Source organism: Calonectris borealis, chromosome 3 (genome assembly GCF_964195595.1).
Source record: "Calonectris borealis chromosome 3, bCalBor7.hap1.2, whole genome shotgun sequence".
Classification (NCBI taxonomy): domain Eukaryota; kingdom Metazoa; phylum Chordata; class Aves; order Procellariiformes; family Procellariidae; genus Calonectris; species Calonectris borealis.
Window position 1 is genome coordinate 90033923 of NC_134314.1, and position 21960 is coordinate 90055882.

Below are 21960 nucleotides of genomic sequence, written 5' to 3' on the forward strand. Positions count from 1 at the left end.
ACTCCTCCTCCACATAGAAGTTTAATTTTTCTAATTGCAGTAATTTCTGTGATGTGTACGGTAGGATGCTCAAGTAAATTTGAGAAGACTTCCTAGCTCTAGCAGATGTTAAACATAGGGTGACTTTACATCTTTTGTTTGTTTCTGAAGTTACAGTGCTTTTAAAAGTATCTTCTTCTGGATTCTTAGAAAACTCTGAGAAAGTCTGACCTGAGTCCAGCAGGGATACCTGTGTGGGAGGAGGCGTTGGTGTACTTCGGCTTTGTATTCCTGTTGCCTGGAGCAATGATTCACAAAATACAGGTACAACATGCTGGCTCCTGTGGAAACCCTGCTGACTCCCTGCCTGCAAGCCCCTCCATGGGTGGCCTTGCCGGCGGGCTGTGGGGTCCCAGGGCTGCCCAGGCCTGAGGTGTGGGGACAGAGGTGGGATAACGCAGTGACCACAGCCCTCCATGCTGACCAATGGACACTGGTGGCCCTTGGATCTGGGGCACTCTGGCAGCCGAGCTGTCCTAGACCCATGTGGCTTTACATCCCTTTGATGAAAATATTTTTTAGTCAATATTCCTTCCCATGTCAGAAGGAAACAGGTTCCCCCTCCAAAAAATGAATTACCTCTTCCGGTCATCACTATTAAAGATGTTGAAAGGAGTGCAGGAAAGCAACACGCCATAGTGCCACTGGATGCCAGTGAGAAGTGGGTACCTAACCACTCGAGGTGCCTTGGAAAATCCCAGACAATTACGAAATCAAGTGACACTCAGCTGTCATCACACATTCCAGCAAAGGCTGTACGTCTCTCATTTGCAGGCTCCAGACTGTCTCTAACAATTTGTGTCTCTCTTTTTAGCATGGGAACAGTGCTGCTTCAAGGAATAATGACACGTTCCTGGTACATTACAAAGTAAACCCCTTGCTGCTCTGAAAGCGCCCATGGCCTGCCATGTGGGGACAACAGATCCCACTGAAGATAGGTTCATACTCTGGGTGTCAAAATGTTTCTCAAGGACTGGGCTTCCTGTTCAAGCTTTTGCTATATAACCTGGTTTGCATTTTGCCACTCATTTTTTCCATTCTTCTCCTGCTAGCTATTTTTCATGAATATCTAGTCAGCAGGAACCTACCCTACTTCAATTTTACAAGAATTTTGACAATTGAAATTCACCCTGTCATGTGTTTCAAAGCAAATCTCAACAATTCTTCATCTATTCCTAGCTGTGAATTGCCCAGACATCTGAACCAAATTATGGCTTCAGCTGGCAAGAACAGGAATTTGCTCAATGCAAATCAATTGCTTCCAAAGGGTTTGTTTCATCCATGCAATATTTTTAAATGCAAGTTTGAAGACCAGATTGGTAAGAACTCTTTGTGATCACTAATTACCAACTAAAGACTGTGATTTCCTCCACTATTTTCAAAACAGATGGAAAATTAATTTCCCTGAAATTTCATTTTTTAATGGGAATGCATCAATTCTGATGCAAAATTTCAAAAGAATAATATTGGAATTACTTAAAATGAAAATGGGAGATTGCAGCCCAACTGTCTCAGTTTATTTTGAGCCTTCTCATTTCCCTTTCATTGTTACACTGCAATTTTTTTTAATGTCAGAAATTCTGTTATAAGGTGGTTTCTGTGTTTTGGATACATTTTTCTCTTTGCAATTTTTTATCCTACATTTTATTTATTCATTTAAATTTTGACTTTTCATCCTAAATTAGAATGAAAGCAAGATTCAAAATCCAAGAATTTGTCTTGGGATTGAATTACTTTTTTTCACTATCTTAGAATTTGATCACAGCTGAATCATCCAAGTAACAGGCCTTGTATCACACATCAGATTCCAGAGAACTGACTGCAGTTCATCTCCAGACAGATGCACTATCTTCATCTCAGGCTGTCTGAACCTGGGTTAGTACCCATCTGCCATACTGAGGAACTTTTAGTGAGGGCCCATGTGCCTTTAGGCAGATGGAGTACAGTTATAGCTCATCACCGATTTCAGCTCTAGGGTGCCTTCTGCCAGCCTTTCCTTAGGATGTGAAACACCATATTCAAGCTCTCCCAGGTACTGAAACTAGTGGCACAGGTCACTCAGTGCCCTTATTGCCTAGTCTCATTTCTTGGAGATCCACCTATGCAGGGGAACTCACATCTTATCACTTATTTCCTCCAGGATAACAGAGTAAAAAGGGATGCAAGGCAGGTGCAAAAAAGGATGCCTTAGCCGCTTTAATATCCTAAGAAATTATACACAAAAGTATCCTAAGCTGTGCTGTCCCCACAGCAGGTCTCATCTCTGTCTGTAAGTCTGAGACAGCAGACATAGCAAGAGCTGTGATGGAGACCTTGCTGTGCTGTAAAGCCCCATTTACAATGCCCTGTGGATACGCACAAGCTCACTGAAAAGAAAAACACAGTTCTGCAATGACTGTTCAGACCCTCAGGGTTTGACTGTGTCCTGCATCTTTTTTTTTTTATTGGCATCTCAGTGTCTCGATAGTTTGACCCGGGTTTCCACAGAAGAGTTCACATCTTGCTCAAATGTTGTTCTTTATGAACTCGTTAACAACACCTTGTAAAGTCTTGTGAAAGCAATACTGTCAGATGCACCTCATTAGCTGTCCTGACAGCTGAAGCCTTAGGAAGAGACCGGATCCAGCTGCCATAAATACCAATGTAAACAGAGTAGGGGCTGCCACGTGTGCAGCCAGAGTGAGATGGGGTTGCTGGGATGGCCACCCATGCCCAGAGGTGGAGTAACATGAGCATCGGCATTTCTTAGCTCCTTGCCCTCTCCAAGTTGGGATATCATTTGAGGTTAGAGGAAACCAGGAAGTATAGGAAGGTTGGGATGCAGGTCCCTAAACATAGGTGTCTACTGCTGTTTTATACATAGGACCTACATGGGCTTGTGCACTGCAAAGAGACGTAGGGTTTTATATGTCTCTCTCCCTCTCTAGGGAGTCAGTCCCATTTGGCTTTAATCCATCTGCACCAAACTTTAGCCACACGCCATCCCTCATGCTTCACAGCATGAGTCCCCCCATCAGTGATAATGGCCTCCTGGTGCCAGATCAGGTGCTCATCAATACTCTCCCTGCGTGTACGGGATCAAACCTTTCCACATCATGGCTTATCTGCCAAGGATCGTCATTGAAACAACCAACAGAGGTCGTGGCTGGCAGAAGGAATGGTATTTGGTGACATCACTTGCATTTCTGTCTTTCCAACCCACCTCAGTGTTTTGATTGCCAATCTTGAAGCATGTGGTTATTCTCAAACCTATTTCAGAAAAACAGTTACACTAATCATGGATTTAAGAGCTATTAATTAATTTACTTGTTGCTGCAACAATAAGGTTTAAATTTAATTTGCTCAAGCAAATCCTTGTACCAACACGTCAGCACCATGTTTTAGCCAACAACTGGTGAAATGGCTTACCTAGATCCCCAAGGCAAATTTCTAGCATGTTATTTAAGAATGAAGGAATTGCCACATTGAAGAGGGTCCAGAGTCCTTTGGCCTCCAACAGCAGCTGGTGCTGGGTGAATCAGAGAAGCCCTTCAATTGGCACTCCTCCACGCACCCAGGGCTTCTCTTGACATGTGAGAGGTCTGATTTTAATGGCAAGGCCCAAGGATGCTGCTTTAGAATCTTCTCTTGTGATTAATGTTAATGATATTCTCCACATGTGTCCACTCAGTGTCTAATTTCTGTATGAGTTGTGAGTTGTTGGTCTGAGTGACAACTGTATTCACAGAGGGTTATAACTCCGAACTTGGGAGCAGGGAATCAGGGATGCTTTTGGTCTCACCATGCTCTGAGGAGGATACGCTCAGTTGTTTTTTGGATGGATCTGAAGATGGCATGGGGGTAAATTTGTTTCTGGGTTTTACCTTGTTTTTCTTGTCTGATCAATGTATTGTGGGACATGTCTCTATACCTAAAGCCTGGCAACTGGAAATGATAGAGGCTGAAGAGAATTATAGCTGCTGTGCGTGTTGGGCCAGTGATGATGCTGGGGATTAGTGACTATCAGCCGTTTTAGTTTCAGTAGTTTGTCTTGGCAATTGGCTCCTTTTTAGCCTCTGTAAAAAGTGTCTTGTGAACAATTCAAAGTGTGGGTCTCTGCAGATATGTCTCTTTAGAGACACTCTTCTTTTCATAGTGCACGTTCCAAGAGACAATAGATTTATGTTTTGTGCCAGAGGTGCGCTTGGGTAAAGACAATTGAACTGACTGATTTACTGAGTAGGGAAGGGAAGTTTTTCTAGTTGTGGTGTAGAGCTTGCAGCTCTGGCTTGATTTGATTTCTGTTCAGGAAGTTATTCCAGGTTGTTTATTAGTGTTTTGAGTTCCTCTTTTGATCAACATAATCTTTTCTTTAATTAACATTTATGTTTCTTCCATAGGGATAATTTGTTCTTTTGGCAAATTGTTTAATGACTGACCTTTTATTCTGGGGGAGTGATCTGAAACACTCTTAACTAGATGTTACATGAGAAACATTTGGAACTGCCTCCTCCCTACTCAGTGATTTAGTCTTGGCTGATGTTTGATGACATTTCCACCCTGAGGAAAGACAGTATAACTCACAGCGTTTTGGTGCCACTCTCTTTGTGGCTCATTGGACAGGTTTTAATGCAACGGTAGATAATTTATTTTCTACCTTTATTGTCTCTAACAGAGCTGTAGACAAGAGTTTGAACTGGTACTTCATAGCTTGCGTTTTCTTTCAAATCTTTTCCTCCCATGACTTTCTAAGACTCACCTTATATAAAACATATAATTTGGGATTTGTTGGGATTTCTCCTAAAGATATGGGTTTGCTTTGAGGGATGGTTTTTCCTCCTTTAAGCAGTTCTGGGAAGTAGGAAAGAGAATATTAATTTTCTGTAAGAAACACATGGACTAAACAGCCCTGGGTCTTTGCCACCATGTGGAGAAGTTCTGGGATCCACAGAGCTAACAAAAAACCCTTTTGATGAAACTTAGGCAATATCAAGAGTACAGAATAGCAAAAAACAATCTTATAGGAGGTGTGGGATGACAAAGTTTGGGGTAAGTGGTCTGGACTTGGCTCCTGAGCCCCCCAAATTTCTCCACCATCTCCCTTCTGCCTTGCTCTGGGCTAAAGTGTGGGACAGAGAAGGCAAATGGCAGTGTCAAGGGCCTTCGGGAATCAGCTCTTCTTGGACCTACATTTTGCAGAACGTGTGTCCACTGGTGACTCATTAGATCTCATTAAGATCCTCACAATCTCTCAGCTTTGGACCTGTAAGGATTGGACAGGAGTTGATTCTCTCCACATTGACCCTTGACTCAAGCAGGTGTGTTCCCAGGATGGCGCCCAGCACTAGTGGTTTGCCACTTGAGTTTCATAAGATCTGTTAGTCTCATATTTCAGGCCATATGAAAGAGACTTGGGGAAAAGTTTTGCCACTTAGTTATCACCAGGCCTTTATCCTGAGGCTTAAGGAGATATAGAGGAACCTCTGGGGGATGAAGCAGTGAAGGGTTTTGTCCCTTCTCTGGCTGTCATCTTTAGGCAAAGAATTTGGCAAATAGACTGCAAACTGTTTGTGGTTTGGCTATGAACTCTCATTATTTCTCCTTTGTTCTCAGTTGGGTTTTCTCTCTGGAGCACGCAACTTTTGCCTAAAACACATGTGATTCTTCCACTGGGTTGATTTCTGTTGATGGTAGATGTGTTTTGATTATGGGGATTGAGGGTTCTTGGTCTGTATTCCAGGTGCTTTTGGAGTAAAGGCTGCATTTGTCTCCTGTGTTCAGTTATTGTGTAACGCCTAGGAAATGAGACAGGGCTTGGCCCTCACTGAGTTATTACAGTCTCTTTTTAACTGAGTCTTGGTTAAGAATATTGTGAAATTGCCTTTCTGGTCTTTTCATTTTGCTCATTTTAGGCTGCATCTGAGTGAGCAAAAGTATCTGAAGCAGGTATTTGAAAAAATCAGTATCAGCTGCAAAGGAGAAAGTTTTCACTGTGAAATAGGCAAAGAATGAGTTAGAAATTATTCAGATAATTTAGAAGTTTTGAAGTGGACTAGGACTGATAAGCTTCAGCCTGAGATCCTGAAGATCTGATGGAAGTAACCTCCGAATGATGCAACCTCTGCAAACTCACAGAGGGCAAACAAGGTGGTCTGAAGATGACAAAATGGAAAATGTAGTGGATAACTTTAAAAAAGTGTAGGATGGTGATGGGAAATTATCAACTGACCTGAAAAGGAAATTTTCACTGAAACGATCTTGATGGAAAAAATTGAAAAAACTGTATCCAGAAGACAAAGAAGATGAGTATCAGCTAAGACAGGTTTGTCAGGTATAAATAATGTTAAACCAGTTTGCTTTCCTTCTACAATAGGGATAACAGGTCTTGTGGAAAGGGCAAAAGCAAGAGTTTCCACATTCCGTGGTTCTTGCCAGGCCTTCCTTAGCACTGTTTCGTTTGATATTCTTATTATTTAGGGGATATTCTTATTAATTTAGGGAAGCATGGTTTAGGTGAGTGGTTTTCAGTCTTTTCTAATGTAGATCCACAAGGAAGCTTACAGTGCTCCACAGTAAATTTTATTTACTGAAAATATGCCTACTTCTCTCTGCTACATTTCAGAAACCCCTTAAAGGTAGCCCATATCAAAGCCTATAAACAATAATTTCACAATCACTGGTTTACACAAAACTACCATAGGGCCAGTACAAAACTGGTTGCACACGTGACTACAAAGTAGCCACTGGTGGTCCACTATTAAAATGTAAAACATACGGAGGTGGTTTCTTTGGAGTCTCTTCTAGGTTTGCTCTGTCACTAGGTAATGAACCAAGAGTACATAGGTCTCTAGAGTCACAAATCATAGGTGGGAATGCTATGAAGCATTCTCCAGAAAACTATCTGAGAGGATTAATAAGCTAATTGAAGAAGCTGAACTCATATCAACAGTGTGGTTCTGGTGGCAATAAAGCAAATACTGTTCTTGTAAAAGCAAGACTATAGATTGCAAGACATAAGAAATGACCATTCTGCTCTACTCAGTGCTTGGTAACGACTCAGCTGGAATATTGCCTGTGCTGGTCTGGCTTACATCCCTGCAGATGGAGAAAGTCAAGAGAAGAACAGCGCAAATGACTAGTGATCTAGAAAATATGACTTAAGAAGAAAGATTGAATGAACTGGGTTCTCAGGCCAAAGGAAAAGAAGACTGAAGAAGTCATGAAGATCTTTTTTATGTTCTTAAATACATATAAGGTTGCTGTACAAAGGAAAGGAATAATCTGTTTCCCATATTCACAATGAAAAATAAGAGGCTTAAGTTACTGCAGAGGACATTCAAGATAAACATTAAGAAAAACATTACAATATTAAGTGTTACAAAGAGGAGCCTGTGGGTTCCCCAGTGCTGCAGGTCTTTGAAAAACAAGTCTGTCAGGAAAGGTGCAAGTACACATGATGCAGCCTTAGAGCAATGGACCGACTGGTCTCAGAAGTCCCTTTACAGCCCTTATTTCTAGGAGCCTGTGAAGTTGTCCAATTTAAGCTAAGATAATATCTGATAGTGGATTTCAGCCAGCCCATGTGGCCAACTGTCTCCAGCTTAAAGAGACAGGATAATTTACAATAGGCAGTTCTTTATAATACTGATTTATAGTACTACAATCAGGTTTGTATATGATTTTACTTGAAAATGACGTAGATGAGACTATTTATAAATCCAGATTGTAGCTGCTATTTGTTTTGCACCTGGGTTATATTTCAGTTATGTCTTATATGTTACGTCTATAACTCAGATGGGCATAGTCCATCTGAATAGCTTTTATAATCAACAAACTTTGTTGCCTCACTGTTCACACACTTCTGGTTGTTTATGTATATGCTGAAGTGCACAGGCCCTACCACTGGTTCCTGAGGGATTCCACTGATGTCCTTTCTTCAGTGATAAAACTTTGTTTTCTATTATTCAACCAGTTATTAATATGTAAAATTATCTTCCTTCTAACCCCCTGTCAATTTAATTATTTTTTAAAAGCTTCAAAGGAATCTAACACACATCATGACTTTTCTTTACACAGTATGGGACCTTTCCCAACATACCACATTTATTTATGTGACTACTTCTAGTCTTATCCTGTGTCATGTCCCTGAGTGGAAGTCAGGTTGCTGATCTGTTTCCTGGATTAAAAATTAGTGTCACATCTGTCATCTCCCATTCCTGTGGCACCACAGCTGAGGCATTATGTCTGGATGGGTTATATATCCAAGTAGTAGTTTCATGACTTTATATCTGAGTTCCAGCTATACTCAGAACTCCGATATGAATATCTTCTGGCCCTGCCAGCCAGCCATTATTCATATTATCAGTTCTGAAGTTTCATTTATTCATTCTTTAGTTTTAGGAAGTTTCTTTGCCATAAAGAAGGGCTAAACTCCAACACAGTGGACACCAAAGCTTTTCTGCTAACCTTATTGCCATGGCCTGTTACCTGTCTTGCTTGCTTGCTCCTTTTACGCCTTGGTATCATATCAGTCCCACAGACTCTTGACTGGTTTCTGTTAGAGGAAAATACATCATGCTGGATCTGACAGCTCGAGAGAGGTGAGGCTGCCACAACTCCGTGCCCCGGGTCAAACCAGTAGTGAGGCTGAAAATGTATTCCCGGTAGCTACACGCACACAAAGCATCCCAGGTTACCTAATCCCTGCCTTTTCCCACCTTTGGTTCCTCCCCTAAACATCTTGTAATAAGTCATGTGCAATTCCAAACTGCTCTTCCCCAGTATCCCGTAATGTGTCCTACAGCCCCAGACAGTGACTCCCACAGTCCGAAAGGAGATCCAGAGAGCTGCTCCCGATGACACCTTGTGATGGGTTTCAAGCCTGGACACTGGGGCTGAGGTCCTCCTGGGACAGCCCTAGGAGGGGCCCAGAGAAGTTGCTCCCTCGTTCCCTGGGGATCCTTGATTTGGGTTCCCACCTGCAGTTGTGCCTCTGTGCTCCTCTGGCATGTGGAGATGGGCATTTGGTGGGCTGATGACCCCTGTGATGGGCCTGAGAGGAGCTGGGCAGGGTGCTACATGCCCCTCGCCCCATCTCTCTGTGCTCCTTTGTGGGTGTGCAGACAGGCTTTTATTATATAACCTAACAATTTCCTGCTTCTGACGTGTTTAAAAACATTTAATATTAGCTTTTCCCTTTAGTGATGTGCTCTTTAAAATCTTTCATCTGGCCCAACTTTTTTTGTTTTCACATTTAACTTCACAGACATCATGCTTTATTCCTTGCTTGAAATAACCTCTCTCTTTTTTTTTTTGTAAACTTTTGTTAGCTTCTGCTGTTAAACCACACTGACTTCTTTGGCTTATCAGGGGTCTTTCAGAGTTTTTATTTATTAGAGAGACACATTTATTCTCAGCTTCTAAAATGGTGTCCTTAAGCAACCTCTGTGATGTTCTTTGCCTGGGAAGATCATGGAACAGATCCTTCTAGAAGCTCTGCTAAGGCACATGGAGGACAGGGAGGTGATTCGAGACAGCCAGCATGGCTTCACCAAGGGCAAATCTTGCCTGACCAACCTAGTGGCCTTCTATGGTGGAGTGACTACATCAGTGGACATGGGAAGAGCTACAGGTGGTGTCTCTCTGGACATCTGTAAGGCCTTTGACATGGTCCTCCACAACATCCTTCTCTCTAAATAGGAGAGATGAGATACAGATTTGATGGGTGAGCTGTTTGGTGGATGACAAATTGGTTGCATGGTGGCACCAACCATGGTTGGTAGTGGTCAACAGCTCAATGTCCAGATGGAGATCGATGACAAGTGGTGTCCCTCAGGGGTCCGTATTGGGACCAGTACTGTTTAATATCTTCATCAATGACATAGACAGTGGGATCGAGTGCACCCTCAGCAAGTTTGCAGACAACACCAAGCTGAGTGGTGCAGTTGATACACCTGAGAGACAGGATGCCATCCAGAGGGACCTGGACAAGCTCAAGAAGTGGGCCCGTGTGAACCTCATGAGGTTCAACAACGCCAAGTGCAAGGTCCTGCACATGGGTCGGGGCAACCCCCTGTATCAATACAGGCTGGGGGATGAAGGGATTGAGAGCAGCCCTGCCGAGAAGGACTTGGGGGTACTGGTGGATGAAAAGCTGGACATGGGCCGGCAATGTGCGCTCGCAGCCCAGAAGGCCAACCGTATCCTGGGCTGCATCAAAAGAAGCGTGGCCAGCAGATCGGGGGAGGTGATTTTGCCCCTCTGCTCTGCTCTGGTGAGACCCCACCTGGAGTACTGCGTCCAGCTCTGGAGCCCTCAGCACAGGAAAGACGTGGACCTGTTGGAGCAGGTCCAGAGGAGGGCCACAAAAATGATTGGGGGGTGGAACACCTCTCCTATGAAGAAAGGCTGAGAGAGTTGGGGTTGTTCAGCCTGGAGAAAAGAAGGCTTTGGGGAGACCTTATTGCGGCCTTTCAGTACTTAAAGGGGGCTTATAAGAAAGATGGGGACAAACTTTTTAGCAGGGCCTGTTGCGACAGAACAAGGGGGAATGGTTTTAAAGTAAAAGAAGGTAGATTTAGACTAGATATAAGGAAGAAATTTTTTACAATGAGGGTGGTGAAACACTGGAACAGGTTGCCCAGAGAGGTGGTAGATGCCCCATCCCTGGAAACATTCAAGGCCAGGTTGGACGGGGCTCTGAGCAACCTGATCTAGTTGAAGATGTCCCTGCCCATGGCAGGGGGGTTGGACTAGATGATCTTTAAAGGTCCCTTCCAACCCAAATTATTCTGTGATTCTATGCCTATAAGCATATTATCCTCAGTTTCCTTTTAATTTCTTATCAAACAACTTCTTCATTTTTACATGAATCTCTTTTTTAAAAAAGTTTTAAGTCATTATTGTAGGGTTTGTGTGTGTGTTTGTCTTTTTTATTCCTGCCAGAAGACTGGATTTAATACATTATGATCCCTTGTATGGAGTACTACTTAGTTACCTACTGAACCACATGCATTGCTCAGGACTGAATCAAGAGCTGTGTCTTTGCCGCAGATCCTCTAAGGTCATGGCTACAGTGTGACTTTAAGTACCTTAATTAGTTTGTGCCACCACTGAAGAGAGTGGTCTTGCCTTTCCTCCCTGCTGCCGTGCCTTCCCTCTGGATCAGGAAACAGAACTAACTCAGTAAAACTGTGACACTTAATAGTGCCATTTAAAACCTGCTGTCTTTCACTTTGGGAACAGCGTGTTAAGCGGGGAGTTGAGCCGTCAAAAGCTCCAGCTCAGCTCCCTTTCAGGTTTGACTGAGGCTGAAAGTGCTGCCAACAGCAAAACTTTAAAAAACATGGCTTAGGCTCAGCTCTGGTCCAGGTTCCCGGTCCCAGCTTACCGCAGACCCCTTGGGCAACACGTCCTTTATCTGTCACTTGCCATACTTGAGCAAGAGTGCCTATAACTGGTTTCTAAAAAAGCCAGTATAAAAGTAGAGCAGGTTTATCGGGAAGAGGTTCAGCACCTGCTGAAGGAGCAGCCTTTTGCACTCTTCTGCAGTTCTCAGAGAAAGGCTTTGGCCTCTGCAGCTAGTAATTTTATTGCAAAGAGAAGGAGATAGAAAACACCACACTAAAACATTACCAGCTTTGCCAAAAGCACTTGAAAACAACTTCAAAGAAGGACACCCCCCTCCATGCTCAGAGTGCAAAACATCCCTTTGTGGGGAGTTAAACCAGACCAATGAAATGGGGGAGAGACACCTTCTTTGATCGTTTGTTGCTCAGACAAACTCCTCAGTAACAGTTTCTAGGTTAATTAAATGTTACTTTGTACTGACAACAGCTGAGCTTGTGTTCAAGTCTCAGAATTTGTTTCTGTGGCTGAAAGCTTGCACTCCCTCATAGTCACAGTATAAGACACAAACCTTACAGTTAAGTACCACACAAACATAACAGCAAACAGCAAGGTAGGAGACCTGCCTTCCTGGCTTAAGTATTAGTAGAGGGGGAATGAGCTTCCCATGTCAGAGAATTGATTATTTTCTCAAATTTAGAATCATGAATGCATAACTCTCAAAATCCATTTCTTTTCTTCAAGGGAAAGAAGCATGCATTCAGTTTTTATGAACTTTCCTCTTTTTCAACTGGTCCATGATCAGATTGACTCAGTCTACTCACTTCTCTACACAAAGGAAGAAATAGGGAGGGAAGAGAAAACAAACCTTGCCTACTCCTTTTACAATTAGGAGTAAGAGGAACAAGTGGATTACGTACGGAGGGGTCTGGTGGCTCTGTTACTTTCCTGTTGCTTTGCCATGTCTGTATGTCAAGTCTTGCAAAGCTTAATGGTAGTACAAAATTCCTGCTGTCGTGGGAAAACCATTATTTCTATGAAGTGCTACTTATAGTCTGTCTGATATAGTTCCTGTCATAAGGGAATACTTAAGACAGAAGATCAGCTGTTACTTGGGCAGCCTCTGCTTTACCTGTACTTTGTTCTGGGCAGTTGTTCCAAGGATTTCAAAAGGCTTCAAGTACAGGAATGAACCGAGCTTAAAAGTATTGGTAGTGCTATCAATGTCAAGCCCCTATATTGTCAAGCCTGACTGTGATTGCTACCCCTGGAAAAGTGCTTCTTTCTATAGCTAGAGATACCACAGGTAGCATCAGATCCTGTGGTGCAAATACTAACTAATGCCCAACAGTGTCTCCAGAGCAGATCCAATGCAGCCAGATCTGGGGAGGTTTAAGTGACAAATGGACATCAGGGTCCTAATTTCTGAAATGTGCATATAGTGAAGCACATACTAACTGAGTTAGCATATGCAGGGTAGCCCTATTCACAGAACTGCCAACTACACAAGTCCAAAAATCACAAATCAGGCTCTTCCTTTATATAAAGGGGCTAGTTCTAAAATAATGACATTAAAAAAGAAAATACCCATGACCTTTTGCTTGTTTGAACCCTTTAATCAAAACCAAGTAACAATTTCCATCTTCTCTCTGGCTCATGACAGCTAGAAACTGAATTATTACTTTTAATCAGTTCTGGGATTGTCCTGTGTTCCCTGGACTGTGGGAATCAGAGCTCTAAGAGACCCTCTGGTAGCATGATAATTGCAATAAAATGCCTTGGTTCCACAAAGCACACCCTTGGCAGCAGAAGGGCAGATCAGCTTATGAATTTCATTCTAAATAGCTGTTGGATGAAATTCTCTTCTCCTTCAGTTATTTAAGTTTAGGAAACTGTGTGCCCCTCCAGGGATGGGCTCAGACCATCACACCACCAAAGACAGTCCTGCTTTTGGCTTGACCAGCAAGGGTCACGGAGAAACATTACCGGGGTTTGTCCCCACTACAACGCAAGATTTCTGCTGTCTTTGCACTTGGGAAGGTGCAAACAGCTGACAGCGCGGCTTTCACGCAGAACCTTTTCTAATGGGGCTGCTCTCTTTTAAAGTATCTGAGTGCTTTGCAACTCTTTTGAGCTGGTATTTCCAGAGAGAAGAACTGCAAGTCAGCTTTTAAATCAGTACGTGTGGAACGAAAGCCTGCTGATGTTGTGACCACCACTTGTGTTTTTACATAGAGACACTGAGCTCAGGACATCTATTTCAGTGGAGGTGAAGTGCCAGCAGTTTTTACTATAAAGGTGATAGATGAAGGTAAAATGATGAAGGCTGTGAGCACATGGCCAACCTCAATAACTCCTATTCAGTTACAAAGCACCTGTGCCTTTTCTCTGTGAGGTTTCTATCAGGGCAGTTTTATTCCAAGGTAATAATTTTAAGTATCTGTCACAGGGTCAGGAGCCACCTCCCTTGGGCAGAGGCAGTACAAATGCAGCTCTCCAAAGCACAAAAGAAGAGACCAGGCAGAAGGAAGTATGACTTAGAAGGCCAGTGAGGCTCCAATCTGTGTTCCCAAAATTATTTTAGATTTTCATCCAAAGACTAGAGTGCAATGTGTAAGCAGACCTGCCCTCTGTGCCCCGAGTGCACTCTCTCATCCCTCAGCTACAGGCTCTTCCTTGCTGATTCTCTCTGATGTGGGTTTGAACGTCCTCCAGCTGAGAAAGGCTTAAAATGCATGTGTCTCTTTTCCTTTAAAATTTAGGCATTACCACCAATGCCTTTTTTTTGCTTTTGAAGGATGCAATGAGCCTTGTTTCGTTCTGAAAAGGCAAGATGTTACCACCAGCCCTCAAGATAGGACGAGGTTTGGGTGCCCAAGGTCTGGAGAAGGGCACTAACTCTGGGCCTTTCCCAGTACGTCTCCTCGAGGCTCCCTGACCCATAGTATGCCTGGTTTCCAATCCTATTTAAAGGGTGCCAAACTTCCCATCTCCTGTATCAAAAGTATGAGCTCCAGGTTCTGGCATTCATGTCAGTAGACCTGACTGACTGTGGCAGCCTCAGGAGTTTACAGACAGCCGTGCAGGCAGAGTATGATGGACCACGGATCCTCTTTCAGCTCCTCCGATTCACAGGCCAGCAGCCTGACGGTTTTCCCTCAACATCCACCGCACTGTGAGGCTTGGCTTTGAGCAGGGCAGCCTGGAGCTATTTCCTCTCACTGCTAGGGAATAATCATAGAGCATTTAAAAGGAAATAAAGTGTGTTCTAGAGCCTTTAAAATCATCCCATTGAACTTTAACAGAAACGATGCTTCTGCTATCAAATACTCCATGACTAAAATACCACCAGAAAATACTTGTTTAGTGAAATTATATATTTTAACAGCTTGCTATCACATAGCAAGAGCCTGATTAGTTTCCTTTTTAATAAATTACCTAAGACTTTTGCATACAGATTTAAGAGGCTAACCTGACTTGGAAGTCTCAAAAGAAAAAGCACTTTTTTAATGCAAAGCAGTCTTGTCTAAGGATTTAATTTTAGGACACCGTTTTTGTAGAAAAAAGTTTACCATTGCTAAGAAAACCTTGTGTATTGTCACTCTAAATATAGATCTGCTTGCTGGAGGAATACTGAATACTCTGTTCCGATCTTCAGAACAAAATAATATTTTTACTTCAGCGTGAAACAATACTCAAACTTCAACCCCTTCATGGTTCAAGGTAAGACAATCATCTTGTCCACTGCAGACAGAAAGAACTTTTTCTGAACTGACATAAATAATGTTTTGTTATTCCAGGACAAATATAAAAATGGTATTCCTTCTCAGGTTGAGTATTTGATGATGCTAAAAGAAGAAAAAATAACAGATAAATGTTTATTTTGTCATAGACAAAGTGTTGCTTTATTCTCTGAGCACGACATCACATCCAAATAACATTTCAGATTCCCAGAGAAACATAACAACCCAGTCAAGTTCCCCAAAAATCCAAGGGGATTGACCACACAGGCCACCATGGGAGTGGGATCATGCTCTGAATATGGCAAATTCTGTGTTTTATTAAAAATTCCTGTGCAACTGTGTTGCAGGGCCTCTCCAGCCTTTTTAACTTTTCTGAAGATGATGCCTGCACAAGCAACATTGCTCCATGAGCAGCAGGACTGATAAAGCCTGGTTTCACGTGGATTCACCTGCCTACTTCAGCCATTCTGCAGACTTTTTAGAGGGTCCCCATCTCCTCCTCCTCCCTCTTCTCCAGTAGCGCAGGCGCGCAGCCCTGCTTTCCCCTGCTGCGGCTGTGCTTGTCTTCCTCCCACGGCCTTCTCCAGGCGATGCCCTCAGCACCCCCAGCTGCTGGGGCAGCCGGCAAGAGCTTCAGGTCTTTGCAGCAGGCTGGGTGAGTATAAAGTTGCTAGTCTGGTGGGAGAAGCAGCGATAGTGGTCCACCAGCATCCCTTTAAGTGTTGCGCTGAGCCAGGCACGCTCGGAGCCAGGGTCTTCAACGCTCTCTTTCCACCCGGGATGCCCTCCCTCGTACCAGAGACCAAGGCAGATGCTGATATGGTACCTTCCTTCAGTACAAGCCAGAGCCTGTGTGAATCTGTCTGTCAGGGATATCGCACTTTGTTCACAGGTTTTTTTCCTTAGAAATATTTTACAACTATGAAAGGAGAAAAATTGCTCATGCCATCGGTTCTGTCTGCAAACTCTGTCCCACTTCTTGGCAGTGGAATTTATTAGTGGTGCTTTGGCACCATCATGCACTCCCAGGATGAAAAGATCAGTTGTTTTAGTTGTTTCTAATGAATATACAATTTTAAATAAGTTTTCCACATAAATTAGGCTTTTACACTCTTCAGGAGTGCCAGATGGACAGAGCCATCTGTCAGAGATTAACACTCATTAAAGGACCACTTAGTATTAAAAAAAAATAACAATAATGTAGCATTCCAAGAAAATTTTTGCTTTGTACATTGGTTGAACTAAACAATTGCATGTGAAGCTGCTCTGGTTTTCAAAGATCAGCATTTATGACTGCTTGTATAATACTTTACTGAATTGGAAACAAGAGATCATTGGATGATTAACCCATTTTTACAGCTTACGGACATTTTTGAGGGTCTCTGTTCTGGGATGATGCTGCAAATGCTGCAAAAAAAAATGGAGAGCGAGAGACAGCACAGCCGTCATACAGCCATGGGCAAGTCACAAGCAAATCGGGTTTGTTGCAGGAAAGGGTGAAGCCCTGAACACAGTGTCTTTCCCTTTGAATTGAGAACAAGAACCTGTATAAAAGTTAGCAATAACATTGTTTAGCTGATGAGCATTGCTGTTATCCTGCAGGCTCTGTCCTGGAAATCTCATTCGTATTTTCCCTCCTCACTCTCCTACCACCAGCCCAAAGCCTTGCACCTCTCTCCCTTTGCACCACGGGCTGAGGGAGCGGCCCTTTGGCCATGACAGCCCACGCTGGGGCCGTACTCCTCAGGCCACCGCACCCACCTCCTGCCTTGGGGACTCTTCCCCCTGGCCTCCCTTTCCAGCCACAGCCCATTTTGCCAACCAAACAGTGGTGCCTGGGGGCTTGCAGAAGCTGTCCCCCCAGCAGGGCAGCAGCCGAGAGCGTGCTGGTGCTGCAGCGATCAGCAGGAGCACAATCCTCCGAAATAAGGAAAGGCAAAAGGTAAAGCCCCAGGTCTCCAAAAGCTCAACCTGCCTTTTCAGTGTTAGCAGCGCAGGGTAATAACTTCCTGGCAGGAACTTGTTACAGGGGGTTTGGCTTGTTAGGTGCAGAGATTTGCGTAGTCTCTGCATTATGTTATACTTTATGGCCACTGGAGGTGGGACTTACTGAACCAGGTAGTCCTTTCCCTTCCCACATTTCTATCACTTAAATCTATCAATGCCAATAATGACAGTGTTTAATGTATTTTTTTCTGTTTCCACTGAAAGGGTCAAGTGTGATCAGACATCTGACAGAATTGCCATCAAAAGACTGAGATTTCAGGGTACTAAAAAAAGAGAAAGCGATCTAAATTTATCTAGAAAGACCACTTAGATGAATTCAATGTTTTCAAACTGGTTGTGCCTAATGAAATTCTCCATAGGTATTTCCACCATTAGCAGAAGCTACCTCAGAGTTGGCTGAGGCTACTTGAGAATTTGGGGAGGGTGACCAAGGTCACGCAAGACTGACCAAAGGCAAACGGAATGCCTAGCTTTATAAAGGGGGGACAAGACAACAGGAGACCAGTTGGCTTAACTTCAGTGCCCAGAAGAAACACCGTAAGAACAAACGAGGCTACTTGCAAATACATGAAAGATGCCAAGCAGATGAGTGATGGCAAATGCAGATTAACGAGGAACTAATATGAAACCCATTTCAGGTTTCTCCTGTGGGAGGATAAAAGTGGAAACCATCATTCTATGTGAGCAAGAGATGTGCTTTGACTACAGTAAAGCTTTGGCATTTTCTTCCATGGAAAGGCAAAAGGCGTGCTTATAAGGGAAGATGACTTGGGTCAACGAGACACTATTGTAAGGGAAGTTCAGAATTGATTAGAAAACTTGTTTCAAAGAGTCATTGTCAGTAAATCCCTGGTCAAACTGGAAGGGTACATCAAGCATGGATTTCACTGAAGCCAGTCTATGGTACTATACTGTATCTTCATTAATGCTTTGCATACTGAGAACCTGGAGTACGATTATTAAATGTGCAGATGATGACTAGGGTGGAAGGACTTCCAGTACACAGGAGACAGCCTAGGAATTAAAAATGTTTTAGCCAAACTGGAGAAACTATCTAAAAAACGGAAGGCAGTTTGATAAGGACAAGAGAAAGTGCAAACCTGGCATGGGTTTCTGGATGAGCAGACATTTGACAAAGCATCACCTGGTTACACAGCTGTTCTGTTGAATTTAGGTGTCACAGCATGTGTCACAGCGCCTTGCTGCTGCAAGGAAGGGTGAGCATCCTACTGGGTAAACCACGCAGTGGTGAGATGTGTGAAAACATGAAGTGATACTCCCCCCATTTGGCACCAGTCTGGCCTCTGCAGAAATGAGTCATTTGGGATGCTACAGTTTGAGGAAGCATTGACCAGCAGCCTGGAGGAAATCAGCAAGAGCAACTCGTCATGGTGTAGGAAAGGATGGAGAGAATTAGGGCTGTTCCTGCCAGGGAAGAGAAAACTGAGAAGAGATGCAATAAGGTTTTCACAATCAAAAACAGTAGCTGCAAAGGAGATGGGAGAGTCTAACAAGTCTGCTGGGATAGGAAGACAAATGGGATTAAATTGCAGAGAGACAATCCCAACTCAAGTGCCCCCCAGGAAGGGCAGCAAAGCCCTGGCAGGACTATGGTGGGGGGCTGTGGGTCACCACACCAGAGGCTTTTCATAGACACATTGGAGATACATCTGCCAAGGGCACTTCAAGTGTGTGCACTCTGAATGGGAGATGGCGTGACGGACCTCCCAAGTGTCACACAATATAACACTGCTATCTCTCCAAACGCCTGCAAGCAAGAAAAAGACCCTGGTAGCTGTGGAGGTCACTAACGTTTCTCTCTTGCTGCTACCAAAAGGAAGTCAAGTACCATGGTTTCTGTTTTAAAGATGAGGAAACTGAGGCACGTATCCTTGCTTGGGTGAAAGTTTGGCATTTGGTCAAGCACAGAGCCGAGCAAGAAAGCTGGTGCACTCTCCTCCAGAACGTGCAACCCCGTCGCCAGGGATCTGGTGGATCAGTCGCCCAGCTGGAATATGCTTTTTGATAAAATTTTCAAGATTAGAGCCAGGGCTCATTTTTGTGTCTATGTTATGTTGCTCAGGGAAATAGTTAAGAAAAACATTGTGTTTCATTTATAGAACAGTTCAGAAAAAGTTTAATCCCTTTCATGAGGTGTATGCATAAGAGAAACCTGAAGCTTTCATTGCATTTCATTTATCTGTAAAATTGATGCATCCCTCTTACTTTCAAAGGGGTCTTTTCTCCCCTGTAAATTTATTTCTAGAGTTACACATTGCAGAAGGTGATGTATTTGTCTGTTATGCCAAAAGGAAGAGGGCAGTTAAAATAATAGACTTCATTCTTCTGATCTGTAGATGGGGGGGCTGAAGCGGCTTTGACCTCCTTTGAAAAATCTCAGGAGGGCAGAAACTGAGAACTATTCCTAAAACATCCTTACAAAGCATTTTAAAATCCCTTCGTGAAAAATACTCCATGGCAGTGACGATATCAGTGCCTAACTGCTGTAACAGCAGGACTGCAGCCAGCGGATCAAGGGATGCAAGTATCCCACATCACACCTGGACACTGTGTCCGGTTTTGGTCCCCCAAGGTCAAGAGGAACATTGAAAAACTGAGGACAGCCCAGCAGGGTTGGTGGCGTAAGCGCACCAAGACAGTTATGGGGTTGGAGGCCTTGGCATATGAAGAAAGGCTGAAGGGATTGGGTTCATTCAGCCTAGAGAAGTGAGGGCTCCGGGGGATTTCGGTGCTGGAAATGTAGAGATGATGAAGGCATGCTCTTCATGAGGATGCACTGGATGGGCAACCAAGTCATTTCAGGCCAAATTTTGTCTGCGGACGCAAGAAAAACTTTTCCACTGTGAGACCAACTAAAGGCTGGGGTAGGTTGCCCAGAGGTGTGGTGAAATTTCCCTAGATGGAAATATGCAGGACGTGGCTTGGCAATGCCCTAGATCACCTAACCTAAGGCCCTGGTCCAACACACGTTGGCCCAGCTGCTCTCTCCGGCTCTGGCCAAGCTGAGCTTTCTTGTTTCTCTCAGTACAGCGAGTTGCTGGAGAGTCAAAGAGGCAGCGTCTTAACAAGACTGTCTCTTACCTCTGCTTTATCTTTCCTCCTATGGAGATACAGCTCCGCAGTAGCAACAGCTGGCAGCAAAAGGGCATCTTTAGCATCCTGTCAGCTACGCCCATGCAAAGCAGCTGTATACCACACAGACACAGTAGATAAACCGCCCATTTTAGCATACATCTCCCTGCTACCAGAGGTAGAGCTACACCAGTGCGATGTCTGCAGTGGTGTGTCTCTGGAAAGGACTAGTGATGGCACGCTTCAGCCGTACGAGGTGCCAGGGCCTGGATGCTGGATGCTCACCAGCGGCAAAAGCAACTCAGCAATGAAAAGTGAAGAATATGAATTTCAAAACGTCTTCATTGGCCCAACTCTGTTCCAGCTGGAGTAAGTTGGAAAGAAGTGGACTTTGCCTTTTTTTTTTTTTTTTTTGTCTTTTCCAGCCTGACTTTTTAGTCCCTCACCTTCTGACTTCATTTTGGAACGCTGCTTAGTTATAAAATAAGCTGGATCCAGCCTGAGATTTCTCTCTCAGATAAGATGAGTTCAGCTAAAAGAAACTCTAGTCATGGAAAAGCTCATATGTCAAGAAAAAGGAACCTAGCAGTATTTAAAAGAAAAAAAAAAGGAAAAAAAAAAGCAGCAGCTTGGCTCCTATTCCTTTTTTAATGAACAAAATAATCTTGTAAAATCAACTGGCAGATCAGATAAAGGAAACTTCTGCTTGGGGTTAGAAAGCATAGACATTTGTCTCCAGATACAATTTGAGTGCATCTTCTTCATCTCTGCTTTTGTTCCACTGCACGAGCTGCCAGCAGTGTCCTTCCAGAGCCTCTCCCCAGGTTGGAACCCCTTCTCGAGCAGCTCCGTATCTCCTTAAGAATGTGAAGTTTGATCCGTCTCCTATTGCTTTCAGTGAGAGCTTGGTCAGACGCAGACGTGTTTTTCCAAACTTTGTGAAAATAAGTATGTGTTCAGAGGTAGGATGCCACATATGCGGCCCAGTGGGTGCCCCCCTGGGTGGCCAGCCCTCCGCGTGCCAGGCCAAACCAAAGCAGATGGACCAAAGCCTGGGGACCATCCTGCCCCTGAGCGCGAGGGTGGGAGATGCCACGGAGGATGCTCATATCTGCCCTGCTGCCCCCAGCTTGGGTGGGGCGACAGCTCCAGCTGCTGTCTTAGGCCCACTCTGCTGAAACCTATTAGACCTTTGCCACCACCTTTTACATGAACAGGAGCGCATCCTTAACAATTTACCTGCAATGCCACTTGCAGTGGAACTTGGGGGAAACCTTTCCCTTTCCTCACGCAACTCATAGGGTGAGAGTAGGTTCAGCTTTTGGCCCAAGCTCCCACCTCACCCCTAACTGAACAACAACCTTCTTGAAATACCAAACAAACCAAGTGAAGTAATTTTGGCATGACTTGTGAAACACTGAGAGATTACAAGAGAGCAAGAAGGTCCATGTCCAGAAACAGAGCTTGAGGTGCACCATCGCTTTACTCTGAATGTTTGCTTATAAGCTTTTTCAACAAAAATATTCGTATATAATAGGTGCTGTTGCCATTTTTTACTGTAGTTTGTGACAGAGATAACTCCGTAGGTGATGATCTCCAATGTAAATATCTTTTCGTTGTTGTTGTTGTTAAGGATTTTTTTTTTTTAAAAACACAGTATTGTGAAGGGACTGTTGGAAAAGGGGCTTTTGGATTTGGCCACAAAGTTCCAGGCGAACAAAGTTTTCGCCTGGAAAAGGAAAGGGTCTAACTG